Below are 13,848 nucleotides of genomic sequence, written 5' to 3'. Positions count from 1 at the left end.
AATAAGGATGATTAGCTAACCTTTCAAGCATTTGATCAATGAATGGTAAAGGGAAATGATCTTTTCTAGAAGCAGAATTCAATTTCCTATAGTCAATGCACATGCGATGGCCAGTTATGGTTCTTTGAGCTATGAGTTCATCCTTATCGTTTTTCACCACTGTGATCCCACCTTTCTTGGGCACAACGTGAACAGGAGACACCCATCTTGAGTCAGAGATTGGGTAAATTATCCCTGCCTCAAGAAGCTTTAGTATCTCCTTCTTAACCACTTCCCTAAGGTTGGGGTTAAGTCTACGTTGGTGCTCAATAGAGGACATGGCTTGGTCCTCCAGGTGGATCCTGTGGGTGCATATATCAGGAGAGATTCCTCTAATATCTGCCAAGGAATACCCTATGGCTCTCCTGAATTTCCTTATTTCACTAAGTAATGCACGTTCCTCATTCTCCAGCAAGTTATCATTTATGATCACGGGAAAAGTAGAGTTTAGGCCTAAGAATGCATACCTGAGCCCTGTTGGTAGAGGCTTGAGCTCAACAGAGGGTGCATCCGCCTCATTCCAGTCCTGGTCCAGGTTGCTTTGGCTGGTGACTGATTCCTTGATAGCAAAAACTTCAGAGCCTCTTTGTTCCAGCTCCAAAAACCTTGTTTCAGGTCCCAGCTCTCTTGCATTGTCCAGATACAGCTTATACCCTTCACTTGCCTCAGCCAAGAGCTCATTATCTCCTTGTTCTTGAGTTAGAGCAGCTTGAAGAGGATCCTCAGTGTTCAGCTCCTCAAGCAGCTCATCAGCCAACTGGTCCATTGTCTCCACATAGAAACATTGACCTTCAATGGTGGGTTTCTTCATCATCTCATTCACATCAAACTTGAGCCTTTCAGACCCAAGTTGAAGCTCTATTATCCCACCTCTCACATCAATGATGGCTCCTGCAGTTGCTAAGAATGGCCTGCCCAAGATGAGAGGATCTACTGGTTCCTCATCCATTTCCAGCACAACAAAATCTGTTGGAACCTCAAAACCACCTATCTTGACAGGTAGATCTTCCAACATACCAACAGGCAATCTAACTGATCTATCTGCAAGGATAAGAGAAATCTTTGAAGGTTTGAAAACTCTAAAGCCCAGCTTCTGTGCTATGGAGAATGGCATCAAGCTGACTGATGCTCCTAAATCACAAAGACATCCAGAGAATAGAAGAGGTCCAATGGCACAAGGGAGTGTGAAGCTCCCTGGATCAGTTAACTTCCTTGGAATGGACTTCCTCTGAATGATAGCACTGCATTCATGACTTAGTACTACCATGCCTTGAAGCTCTTTTGTCTTGTTCAGAATTGCATCCTTCAAGAACTTCCCCATCTTTGGCATCATTAAGAATGCATCAGTGAGAGGCATTGTGAGTGGTGTCTCTTTGAGTGCCTTCTCAAATACAGCTCTTGCCTTGTTCACTAGTTGCTTCTTAAATCTCCCTGGAAATGGGAGCTTGGGTTGGTATGGAGGTGGTGGCATATACTTCTTCTCTGGTTCTGGTTCCTTTGCTACCTCTTTACCCTTTTCTGTCCTTGGTTTCTCAGCAACTTGATCATCCTTTAAGGCTGCCTCCCCCTCAGGTTGATCATTGTGCTCAATGATCACTTTGTTGTTCTCAATACCAGGTAACTCCTTGCCACTCCTCAGTGTAATGGCCTTGGCATATTCCTTGGGGTTGGGTTCTGGTTTTCCAGGTAGGTGACCTTGGTTCCTTGAGCTTGATGCCTGGTTTTGCTTCAGTTCCTTGATTTCCTGCTGCATAGTCTGTTGACCCTGAAGTAGTTGTTGCAGAATACCAACCATATCTGTACCCATCTGTGGCTGCTGTTGAACCATTGGTGGCTGAAACTGTTGTTGAACCGGCGCCTGCTGTTGGAACTGTGGTGGACCAAACCCTGGTGGTGCCTTTGGCTGCTGTGAAGTGTAACCAGTGCCCTGAAATGGTTGCTGTTGCTGACCAAAACTCTGATTCTGACCAAATTGATTCTTGGGTTGGAATGACCCTTGAAAGTTGTTCTTGGGAACAAAGTTCTTTGGAGCTTGAGAATTGGGATAGACCTGGTCTTGTGGGTTAGCTACATTGGTGTTCCTGTAAGAGAGGTTTGGATTGGCATTACCATACTGATATCTTTGGAACCTCTGATTCCCAATGTAGTTGAGCTCCTCTTGGGTAAGACCGTCTTCACTTATGTTCTCAAAAATTTGAGAAGGTTCCTCATACTCTCCGACAAAATGCATTGGCTTCTGAGTGGTGAATTTCAGCTTGTCCAATTCACTCCTCAACTCCTTAACTTCTCTGGTGAGCCTCTGTTCTGAGCTTGAACCTTCAGATCTATTTGATCTGTCATAGTCTTCACCATAAGTGTCATTGCTCAATGCTAAGTTCTCCACTAGCTCTAAAGCAGCATGTATCTCTTTACCCAGAAAGTTCCCATTGGAAGCAGTATCCAGCTGGTTTCTAATCTTGGGAAGAGCTCCCCTATACAGTGTGCTGAGAAGAGAAGCCTCACTAAACCCATGGTGTGGGCATTGATTTGTGTAGCTCCTGAATCTCTCATATGCTTCACCAAAACTTTCATTGCTGTGCTGAGTGAAGCTAGAGATTTGGTTCCTCAGTTTTGCAGTTCTTGAGGTGGAGAAGAACTTAGATAAGAAGGCTTGCTTGCATTGCTCCCAGGTTTGAATGGAGCCTCTTGGAAGATTCTTCTCCCATTGATGAGCTTTATCACCAAGACTGAATGGGAATAGTCTTAGCTTGAAGCTGTCTTCTGAAACTCCATTTATCTTGGTCAGATCACACACCTTGTCAAACTGATCCAAGTGTTCCAAGGGATCTTCCATTGCTAACCCATGGAACTTTGAGTTCTGGACCATATTCAGCAATGATGCTTTCACTTCAAAGTTGTTGTTTTGCACAGGTGGTGCCTGAATACCAGCTCCATACTGATGAGCATTGGCCCTGTCATTCTCTCCAACATAGACTTGGGGTTGCTCATATCTTCTTTGCTGTGGTTGGAAAGGGTGGGGTTGGTGGTGCACCTGGTGTCTTTGCTGAACATTGGCCTGATGCCTCTGTTGATGAGCTTGAGCTTGTCCCTGGTGGACATAAGCTTGTTGATGGTGCACCTGTTCCTGCTGAACATTACCCTGGTGAAGCCCTTGACCAACTCCAATACCAGCTCCATGACCTTGAGCCTGTTGCTCCTGAACTGGTTGTTCTATATCTACTACGTGATCTCCTTGTTCTGCCATCTCAGTCTGATCAATTTGTCTACCACGTCTGTCTCTTCTCCTCCTTGGTACCAAAAGGTTGATGTTGTCGTTTAGAGGAAAAGGAGGACCACAGCTTCTTGATCTAGACCTGGTGTTCATACACCTGAAATCACAAACAGAACTTGAAAGGAATCAGTAAAAACAAGAAAGTAAGCACTTGATCTCAAGAACAGATCAGAGCTTAATGCTAATCAAACCACAATTTGGCAACGGCGCCAATTGATAGACAAGACTTTTTAGGGTCTTAGGGCTATCAATCCCCTTGTCAAAGTAGCACAAAGAGGTTAATCAATCCAAGAATGTGGTGATAGACACTAAACTATGTGATCAAGTTCTTAATTCAAGCAAACAAGAGTGATTTTGGTTAACTAATGACAACTAACAACTTAAACAGGTTTAAAGACAAATGACAATGACAAATGGTGTGAATATGATATGATGGAGGCATGAGATTCTAGACATGATAGATGGTTAGGGTGCTTTGGTGTTAAACTAGAAATGCTAATGACAATGATGAGACATGATTCAAGAGATTAAGAACTCTAATCTAGGTTAATCCTCTCATTAACCCCTATACTAATCCATTTTCAAACCAAATTCCCATTTGTGAAATATGAATCAATATGCATTAATAAACAGTTCTCAATGATCATTCAAGCATTTAACAAATCATTCCCATGACGAAAAATTACTTAAACCTCTAACACAACTCTTTCAGGAATTTCATCAAACACTTTTGGTGCATGAAATTCCCAGAATCTAGATCTCAAGTGATTATCAAGGATCTAGCATAGAGAACAGTTGTTTAGAGAAATGAACCAATGAATCTAGCCCTAAGCACTCCTAATCTAACACTTTAGCACCCTAACCTACACATCTAGAACCTCATTAAGGTAACTACTCACTAATCATGATCAACACACTAGATCCTTTGCAAGATGTGTTGTTAATCATGATTAGAAGTTGATTTTGATGAATAGAAATGATGAACAAGATGGAAAGAAACTTCAAAACGATTTCAAACTCTCTAAAACAAAGTGTATTAAGTGGTTTTTCACAAAAGGGGAAAAGAAGTCTAAAAGTAGATTCAGTGTTCTCTACAAATTAGGTCTAAAAACCTTATAAAGGAGGCTTGGGCGAACCGGGTCAACCCGGACCAAACCGGGTACTGACCCGGCCTTGATGGGCAAAGAAGGGTTTGCCACGGTCTGGTGCATCCTTGGTGTGACCGTGGCATTCCTGACCGTGTCAAAGTCTTTACTTGTGTTCTTGGTTCCTTTTGATGCCACGGTCTGATCAAGCTTCATCTGGGACTCGTGGCAAGTTAACCGTGTCAAACGCCGAAGATGTGTAAAGGTTGCCACGGTCAAGCCCCCAGACCGTGGCATTCAGACCGTGCCAAAACCCGCATGCATGTGAAGACCTTCCCAGCCAAGTATATGCTTGCCACGGCCAAGTCTCAGGCCGTGGCATTGAGATCGTGTCAAAGGCCGAAACTGTGTAGAAGTTATCTCCAGCCACTTGTTCATTTGCCACGGTCAAATCCCAGACCGTGGCATTAAGCTCGTGCCAATCGCCGAAGGTTTCAAGATGTTGCCACGGCCAAGCCTCATACCGTGGCATTTAGGCCGTGTCAATCGCCGAATGGTTGCTAAGTTCCTCTCAGCCAAGTGTGTGTTTGCCACGGTCAAGTGTAGACCATGGCATGAAGATCGTGTCATTGGCCAAGGGTGCACAAAAGTTGCCACGGCCAAGTGTGGACCGTGGCATTGAAATCGCGGCATGTTTAACTTAGTCATCCTGGGCTGTCTGGACCATCTCGCATTCCGGAAAGTGTAACTTCCTGGAGACCTGTCCGAATTGAGTGATTCCGGTTGAAGAAGACAGAGGACTCATTTATCTCCAACTTTGATGAAGGAAGTTTCAGTGCTTGGGAAGTGTAAGGTTTCCTGGAGGGCATATCTTTGAAGTGCATTTACACGACCAGAGAGAGGCGTCTAAACATGTGTCCATTCCGGAGACCGTATCTTTCTGCTCAAAGCTCCGAATTGACTGCTCTCGGATGTTCTGGAAAGAAGACTCAAATGTCTCTGGTTCTCATGAAGGACCCGGAAACTAAATCGGCCTGGAAGTGCACCGTCCTTCGCATCCTTTAGGACTGATCTGCTCGGTCCGGAATACCTGCGAGACTGGGGTTCCTTCCGACAAGCTTATCTCTCTGCTCACGCGTCCGAATTCCACGATTCCACTTGCTAAGAGACCGTGATGCAATGCTCTCCAACGTCTATGAAGCACCCGCCGTCTGAATCGTACCGGAAGGCTCCCCGGACAGGCGATTTCTGAGACACGTTCATACCCGGAGATTTTGGCCGATACACTTCATTCGCGGTACATGAAAATGGCCGGTAAAGCTTCCCGCGGTACATGGAAATGGCCGGTAAAACCTTCCTGGCCAGCGAGAATGGCCGATAATCTCCCAGGACCCAATTTTTCCACTTTTTCAAGCTTTGCTAACCATTCCACCTCCTGGATTCATCTTTTCAGCTCCACATTCACTTGATAGACACTCAAAACATGCAATAGACTGATTGGGACCTAATGCATCTCCTAAGTTCTAAAACAACCCTAAGGACCTAAAACGCATGAAATAAAACATGATTTGGAATGATTTATGCAACCTAAATGATGCAAATTATGAACATATCAATAAAACCCTAAAAACTATACATAGGTCTTTAAAACGGACCGGGTCAGCCCTGAACAAACCGGGTCCTGACCCGGCTTTAATGGATAAAATGACAAGTGTGCGAGTTGTTCAGGAGCCTCCCAAGTCGCATGCCCAAGTCGCACAGCCAAAGAAGCAGTCTTGTGAGCCTTAAGTCCCTTAGTCTCAGCTGCATGCCCACCTAGGTGTGTTTTGCGAGTCTTCATGCGATTCAGTCTTCTTCCTCTTCAACTCGCATGACCAAGACGAATCTGGGGAGAATATGTGTGCGACTTGGTCCTCCTTTAGTCCCAAGTTGCGGTACGCGTTTTGGCCGAGGGGCTCACTCGCGGTACATGAAAATCGCCGATAAAAGTTGCCAGCGGTACGTGAGAATCGCCGAGAACTTCCAAAAACCCATTTTCACCATCTTTCAAGTCCTGATCGCCATTCCTCTTCCTGGATCCACCTTTTCAACTCCAAATAGCTCCAAATACACCTGATAAACACTCCAAACATGCAAAGACTCATTGGGACCTAATGCAACTCCTAAGTCCTAAAACAAACTCTAAAGACCTAAAATGCATGAAATAAGATATGATTTAAAATGAAACATACAACCTAAATGATGCAAATTATGAACATATCATAGGTTAAGACTGGACTCTGAAGTCCCTCTTAATGAAAGTCTCCCTGAGGAATCATTGATGGTGCTCAACTCTTATTTGGAGTTTGAAGAAGTGGATAGCATCCAAGAGAAGAGAATGCCCTGGTTTGCTGATATTGTGAATTTTCTTGCTTGTGGAGTGGAACCACCAGAACTTGATGCTTACCACAGAAAGAAGTTCTTCAGAGATGTCCAAAGATACCATTGAGATGAACCCTACCTGTATATCCTGAACAAAGATCAGCTTTATAGAAAGGTGTCTTGCTGAGGAGGAGATGCAACCTGTGTTGCAAGAGTGTCATGGATCAGCTTTTGGGGGTCACATGGGAGCATTCAAGACTGTGGCCAAGGTTCTTCAGAGTGGGTTTTGGTGGCCCACAATGTTCACGGATGCTCAGATGGTTGTGTCAGCATGTGATTCCTGTCAGAGGCATGGGAACATTTCAAAGAGGAGTGAGATGCCTCAAAATCCAATACTAGAGGTTGAAGTCTTTGATTGTTGGGGAGTTGACTTTAAGGGGCCTTTCATCTCATCTTATGGGAATCAGTATATATTAGTGGCTGTGGACTATGTGTCCAAGTGGGTTGAAGCTATTGCTTCCCTTACCAATGATTCCAAGGGAGTAGTGAGGTTGTTCAAGAACATAATCTTCCCAAGATTTGGAGTACCCAGGGTTGTTATTTCTGATGGAGGGTCTCATTTTGTGAACAAAACCTTGGAGGGATTGCTGAAGAAGCATGGAGTGAAACATAAGGTAGCTACTCCTTATCATCCTCAAACTAGTGGCCAGGTTGAAGTGTCTAATAGACAGATTAAAGCCATTCTTGAGAGGACTGTTAGCGCAAGCAGAAAAGATTGGAGCAAAAGGCTGGATGATGCATTGTGGGCTTATAGAAAAGCCTTTAAGACTCCAATTGGAACATCTCCTTTCAATCTGCTATATGGGAAGAGTTTCCACCTTCCTGTTGAGCTAGAGTACAAGGCTTTATGGGCTGTGAAGTTGCTAAACTTTGATATCAAAACAGCTCAAGAAAAAAGGATCATTCAACTCCATGAACTTGAAGAGATCAAGCTGGGGGCTTTTGAGCACCCTAATCTACATATCTAAGACCTTAATATGGGGTTTACTCACTAATCATGACTAACACACTAGATCCTTTGCAAGATGTGTTGTTAATCATGATTAGAAGTGTGATTTGATGATGAGAGATGATAAGAAAAGATGGAAAACACTTCTTCAAATCGATATTAAACTCAAAACAAAGTATTAGCCAATGGTTCTTTCACCAAAAAGGAAAAAGAGACTAAGGATAAGATAAGGTTCTCTCCAAATTAGGTTTAAAAAGTATTTATAGTAGTCTTGGACGAACCAGGTTAGCCCGGAACAAACTGGGTACTGACCCGGCTTTGGTGGTTAAAGATGAGGTTTGCCACGGTCTAGCAGTTCTTGGTCAAGCCGTGGCAAGTGACCGTGTCAAGTCCCGAAGCTTCTGTTCTTGGATGAATCTTGGCGCCACGGGTTCCCTCTGATCGTGATGCATGGCCGTGTCAAATGCCGAAGAATTGCAACAAGTTGCCACGGCCAAGTCCAAAGTCGTGATTCGTGGCCGTGTCAAGTTCCGAATGTTTGAAGGATCCCAAGTGTTGTCTTGCCACGGTCAAGTGTAGACCGTGGCATTACCTCGTGGCAATTCTTGAATGCACGTATGATCCTGCCGCGGCCAAGTGTTATCTTGCCACGGTGATAACTAAGAGTTTTCAAGCTCTTAGAAGGGTTATCAATCCCCTTGTCAGAGTAGTATAAGGGGTGCCAAACCAAGCTTGTAAACGAGACACTAGCCTATGTCATTTGTTCACTTAAGTCAAGTCAAGACGATAAAAGTTTGGTGACGATGATTAACAGGCAAATGAGCAATAAAGTTAAATAAAAGCAGAGATTTAAACTAATCAAGATGCAAATAACAAACAGGTGATTCAGATGATGGTAATGAATGATAAAGGCAGAAGCTTTAGACAGGATATTTGACTCGGGTGCTTCCAAATTAGACTAATGGGTTAATGAATCATGTTATCAAGCGATTTCATTTAACTTTGAACTCAAGGAATGTTAATCTTCTCATGAAAGTATTAAACATCTAAACTGATCCTTTTTCATACCAAAATCCCTTTTGAGAATCATAAATCAGTCAGCAATAAGAATCGGTTCAAAAATGTCATTTAAGAGAACAAACTATCACTCTCGCGATGAAAGACTTTTAAACCCTTAACCGAGTGGTTCAGACATTTCTACAAACACTTTTGATGCGAGATATGTCTCAGATCTGAACCTCAAGTGATGTGCTTGGATCCAGCCTAGAGATCTCGTCGGTTAAGGAATGAAACATGCAAGACTAGACACCTAAACCCATTAATCCACCTTGAAAGCACCCTAATCTACCTATCTAAAGCCGCTTAAACGACTACTCACTAAACATAACGAGCTCACTAAATCCTTTGCAAGACATGTAGCTAGTCATGATAAGGAGTTTGATGTTTGGATGATAAAAGAAATAAAGAAAGAACAAGATTCTGATGCAAAAACGAGATATCGGATTAGATTAATCAAGTTTCACAAAAGAGGCAAGTTCTTCAAGCTAAAAACAGATAAGAGATAAGATAACTAGGTTTTTAGTCTCAAAATGTATTTATAGCAAAGGGAAAGTGTTGCGGGTCAGCCCGGAACAAACCGGGTACTGAACCGCCATCTTGGGTTGATGGGTGAGTGCCACGGTGTGTCGGAAAGTGAAGCCGAGGTCTTCATGCCGAGGTGTGCACGTGAGTCAGGATCCGGATGAAGATCTCGTGAAGAACACGTCAAGAACATGCATGAACCCTAGTCTTTGATCCATCCTCACGTGTGTGTTCTTGAGCTACTCTGTTCTTGATTCTGGGTTCGTGACAAGGGACCTCGGGATAAAATGTCGAGGGGTCATTATGTCGAGGTGCTTGGGAGAACACAGTCTGGCATGCACGCCGAGGTCACTACACCGAGGTGTACTCTCAACACTTAGTCGTTTCCAGCTTCAGTTTTTACGTATGCATGCCTCGATCTAATCATGCCAAGGCTTTGGGACGAGGTCTGGTCCAAAATACTTCCAAGATATGAGCCTCGACTTGAGTGATGCCAAGGTAAAGATACCGAGGCTTGTGAAGACACTTAGCGCGTATCGCAACTCATTTTAGGCTTGTATCGACCATGTCACCTTCCGGAAGCGATAACTTTCAGCACACGACTCCAATTGCTCTGGGACCAGTTCCACAGTAAAGATGACTCAATAAGCTCGAACTTTGGTGAAGAAACCATCGGAGCTTGGGGAGCGGAAGGCTTGCTGGATTTCACATCTTTGCGCCGCATTGAAATTACTGGAAAATAGACTTTTAGACCGATGTGAACTCCGGAGACCCTATCTTCCAAACCTTTGCTCCGAATTGAGCGATTCCAAATGCTCTGAGAAGATCTTCCATGGATCTCGAACTTTGATGAAGACCGGGTAAGCTGGTTCGGACAGGAAAGGCTCCGTCCGCCATGATCTTCGAAGCTCGCCGTTCAGTTCTCGGGTACGCGCAAGGCTGGTGAACGCTCCGGAAGCCATATCTTTCTCTCCACTGGTCCGAATTGGATTATTCCAACTGTTCTGGAATCTTTGCTTGATTATCTCCAACTTTGGTGAAGTCCCCGCCAACTGATTCGGACCGGAAGGTTCCCCGGATTGCTGATTTCTTAATTGCGCGGGCAAGGGCAACTTTTGGTCGTAAAAACCTTCCCGCGGTAAGGAAAATGGCCGAGGGCTGTGTACCGCGGTAAGCTTTTTGGTCGTAAAAATCCTTGCCTCGGTCAAAAACTTGTCCCGTGGTATTTTTGCACTCGATACTTGATTCTGGCCGATCGTTAAGGTTTTTGGCCAGTAATGAGCATCTGGTAAACATTTTGGTCGAGGTTTCCGACCAGCCGGTACGAGATTTGGCCGAGAAATTCCTCCAAGCGGTTTTCACCATTTTTTACCCTTTTCTTCACCGTTTTCTTTCCTGTTCCTCTTCTTAGGCTCCAATTGGTCTCCAAGGCTCCTGATAAGGACTTCAAAACGTGCAAAACTCTTTGGGACCTAATGCAAGCCCTAAGTCCTATTTTGACGCCTAAAGACTCAATTTACATGAGAAAACACATGATGAGGACTCTATAATGAAATCTAAATGATGTAAAATATAGACATATCAACTCCCCCACACTTGTCCTTTGCTTGTCCTCAAGCAAAAAGAACAAATGAGAGAGAGAGGTTGTAATGCAGATAGAGCTCATATTTCCTTTTTTAGAGAGAAGTGACCACAAGAGAACTCGGATTCATGCTCAAATATGCAATGCAAAGCTATACTCGGATATTTTCCAACTAAAACACGGAATCTCCACAAGTCATTATCACATTCAACTCTTTCACATTCATTAAGTTCGTAACCGGTGAATCAAATGATGCAATGTTCAAATAGGCTGGCTTGGCTAGGGTAAGGTCATGAGATAAAAATGATCTCATCAATATTCAAGCGGGTGCAATGCAACAGGGATCTCTCTATGAACGACCAAACTTCCGCAGAATGCTAAAGGTAAAAAGCAACCGATGCATACAAGGGCAAGACTCATCACACCCCACACTCCACTCAAAGCGTTTCTCACTTGCTCAACCTCTCAGAATCCTCACTCTTCACAATCATTTTCTTTTCACTAGGGGATTCGCCTTTTTCTTTTATTTTCAAGACTTGGTTTTTGCTTATTCACACAGCTCTTTTCTTTCATAGCGTATAGCCTCTATCATTTTTATTTCAGAACACTTGAGCCTTTGGCTTCTTTTTATTTCAGAGCTTATCTTTTCACAACCAAGACTTGATTCATTTTCATTCATTCCCCTAGCTATTTCCACTCTCACTTTTCCACTCAGCTCACCTTTTTCCACTCACCAACAAGTCTTTTCCCCCACACTTATTTCTCACCAATACTCTTGGTTCCTTGATGTTGGAACATATCACTCAATGAGCCATGCCCTTGTCGCTCTAAACCTAACACTTTCTGCCAAGTTCAGTCCAAGGTGGCCTTACAATTCACACGCAAACATTGGCTCGAAAGAAAGATGGGTTCAAGGTGAGGGAACTGATCCATGATGCGGATTCAGCTACTTGAGCTAAGGTAGGAGGGTGGTAAAAACAATGATTCTAGCTCAAGTATGTATATCGGTATCCACAAGCCTATTCAAGCAATGCATCAAAAGATATTTACATTTCAAGTTCAAGGTTATCATTTAGCTAGAGTTGAGTGTAATTCAAACTTGTTTCTCAGATTCAAATCGTTTCAAGCTTTACAAGCACAGAATGAGTTTCACAAGCATATTTAGTTCAAGTTCTCAAGTAATTTACTCTCTAGGAAAAAATCTATCATTGCTCCTTGCACTGATGCAATCCTACATGATGCAACTAGACTCGATCTTAAAATGCGAGATGCAGCTAGAATGATGTAATTTATCACATGTATTAAGCTAAATGAGACTCAAGAATGCAAAAGTCAAATAAGAACAAAGAAAACAAGATCAGAAAACACAAAGCTCCTCCCCCCACACTTAGATAACACAGTCCCTTGTGTTATAAAAGCGTGTGAGAGAAGAGAAAATACAAACTGAACGAATGCAAGATGATATATACAAGATGCATATGTACAAGGTTTGAAGTCGATACCTTAGTCGGAGAGGTCGGATCCCAAGTAGTGCGAGGGATTCGATGTTGAGCAGGATCAAGTGGGCTGACGTGGTGGGCTGCTTTCTGAGGGTTCAGGCAGGAAAGCCGTGGCTGGATCGATCCAGTCTTCTTTGCCTGGTGGAAACTCTGGGTTCCTCGCGTTTGAGCTTTCTCCAACTCCTTCTTCTGTAATCGGTGCGGTTGAGGTCGCTGAGTTCTTATCCGGCGAGGATGGCCTCGTGAGCTGCTTTACCTTCTTCTTCAAATGCCTCACACAATCCACCAATGCGTGGATGGTTTTGTCTTGCCACTTACACCACTTTTGGAGGGTGTTCACTCGTGAATACAGCTTCTTGGTGTGGTATTCAGGCTCACCCCACACTTGCGGATCGAAGTGATAGCGACCTGCTCCGATCCTTCTCTCATATTGTGTCTGCTCCTCGTTATCACAATCATCCGGGCCACTAGTGTTCTCGGGTTTGCTAGGTGCTGCCTTGGTGCATTTGCGTGTTGGTGGGTCGAAAGCTGGGTTATACAACTGGTCTTTGAGAACGTAGAACGAGACGTTACACTGCTTGTCGAGCATGGTGAGGCTTCGGTTAGGCAGTAGAACCTGCGTGCCGTCTCTATGCAGTAGGGTGAAGTTGTAAACCCATTTATCCCCTGACTTGCCTCCGAAGAAACCACTTTTGCTTAGGTATAACTCATCAATGAGATTCGGCTTCTTTGGTGAATCAGGGAATATAAACCCTTGAGCCCTCAGGATCTTGGAGACTATCCAACCGTTCTGAAGTCTTCTTGCTCCTCGCTTCTTGCGGTCGCACCATACATTGTGCCGATAAGTGAGCATTTGAATGGCAAAGAATGCACCCAATGATGGTACATGCAGCGGCCCTCGGAACTCTTTCTTGTTCTTCATTTGAGTGATGAACGGCTTCATTCCGAGTCCCAATAGTTCAAGCTCGGCCGTGTTAATAACACCAGGGTTAAAGGTCGAGAAGAATGTTGATGCTAGGACGCGGTTTGTGTATCTGATCGCAGGGTTCCTTATGCAGCTTGTTTTGCTCTTGCCTCCGAGGTAGGGTCCAAAGATATCGTTTCCCAAAATGCGGCCAACTCATCACGAGGGTACACAAACTTGTCAAGCGAGCTTCCATTCCTTTCAAACCCAAAGATTTCATCAAGCTCCTTGAAACTGACCTTGTAGTGCACGTTATCCATTTCAAACTCAATGTGGCCGAATCCTTTGCCATGTAAACGCTTTGGATCTCTCTTGGGGTAGATGATGACCTCCAAGGTTGCAAGAAACTGCTGTGTAATCCCTTCATAGGCAACATCGCTCATCTCAAAGAACTTTGCCAAGCCCATATTCTCAAAAATGAGGGTCACATCATCAAGTATCTCGAGTTTCCTCAGCA

At 44.0% G+C, this 13,848-nt stretch overlaps 1 non-coding gene across 1 annotated transcript; it reads left to right on the top strand.

Moving 5' to 3' along the window:
* Positions 1–2,543: 2,543 nt before the first annotated feature.
* Positions 2,544–2,650, top strand: LOC112086282. Its single transcript, XR_002899404.1, has one exon. It is a non-coding gene; the product is annotated as a small nucleolar RNA R71 (small nucleolar RNA).
* Positions 2,651–13,848: the final 11,198 nt, after the last annotated feature.

The sequence above is a fragment of the Eutrema salsugineum genome, unplaced genomic scaffold (genome assembly GCF_000478725.1).
Source record: "Eutrema salsugineum unplaced genomic scaffold, Eutsalg1_0 scaffold_21, whole genome shotgun sequence".
Lineage (NCBI taxonomy): Eukaryota > Viridiplantae > Streptophyta > Magnoliopsida > Brassicales > Brassicaceae > Eutrema > Eutrema salsugineum.
Note: the sequence above shows the minus strand (reverse complement) of the source record. Positions and strands in the feature narration are given on the sequence as shown.